The sequence below is a fragment of the Acromyrmex echinatior genome, chromosome 17 (genome assembly GCF_024713525.1).
Source record: "Acromyrmex echinatior isolate Ae372 chromosome 17, ASM2471352v2, whole genome shotgun sequence".
NCBI classification, from domain to species: domain Eukaryota; kingdom Metazoa; phylum Arthropoda; class Insecta; order Hymenoptera; family Formicidae; genus Acromyrmex; species Acromyrmex echinatior.
In genome coordinates this window covers 1,214,284-1,214,943 of record NC_141868.1, presented here as the reverse complement: position 1 = coordinate 1,214,943, position 660 = coordinate 1,214,284, and the positions used below count along the sequence as shown (strand labels likewise).

Sequence of the window (660 nt, the reverse complement as noted above, 5' to 3'; positions counted from 1 at the left end):
GATTTTGCATTAGTTATATGAAGATTATGACTATTTAAAAAAATGGAATTGCACAACTTCTTTTATAGAACATGATTTCTGTAATTAAATAAAAAAGTTATTAAATAAGAGTATTAAAGTCATCAAAAGAATCAATGATCAATCCTTAATAGTTAAAAAATTTTGCCCAGGGACTGTTTTTAATAAGTATCTTGTCGGTGAGATACTATTAAAATTTATTTAAATACTAAAGTTAAACAAAACTGTTCCCAAATAAATTAGATAATCGGACAACTTCCAAATCACGTTGGAAACTACCAGTTCTCGTCCGATCACTGAAGTCAAGCAACGTTGAGCATAGTTAGTACCTGGATGGGTGACCGCTTGGGAACACCGTGTGATGTTGTCCCTTAATTTTTTTATTTTTTATTTATTGCCAAGCTATAAGAAGACCATATGTTGAGATAATTAATTTATAATATTTCAACATATTGTCTTCTTTTAGCTTGGCAAAAAATAAAAAAATAAAAAAATTAATGACATATCACACGGTGTGATCACCCATCCAAGTACTAATCATGTTCAACGTTGCTTGACTTGACAATGATCGGATGAGAACTGGTATGTATGTATTAAGTTTATTTCTGAGACATCATAGAAATCATACATAGTTGCTTATTT

At 29.5% G+C, this 660-nt stretch overlaps 1 pseudogene; it reads left to right on the top strand.

Moving 5' to 3' along the window:
• The first annotated feature begins 268 nt into the window (after positions 1-268).
• Positions 269-388, top strand: LOC147906814 (5S ribosomal RNA; annotated as a pseudogene).
• The last annotated feature ends 272 nt before the right edge of the window (positions 389-660 follow it).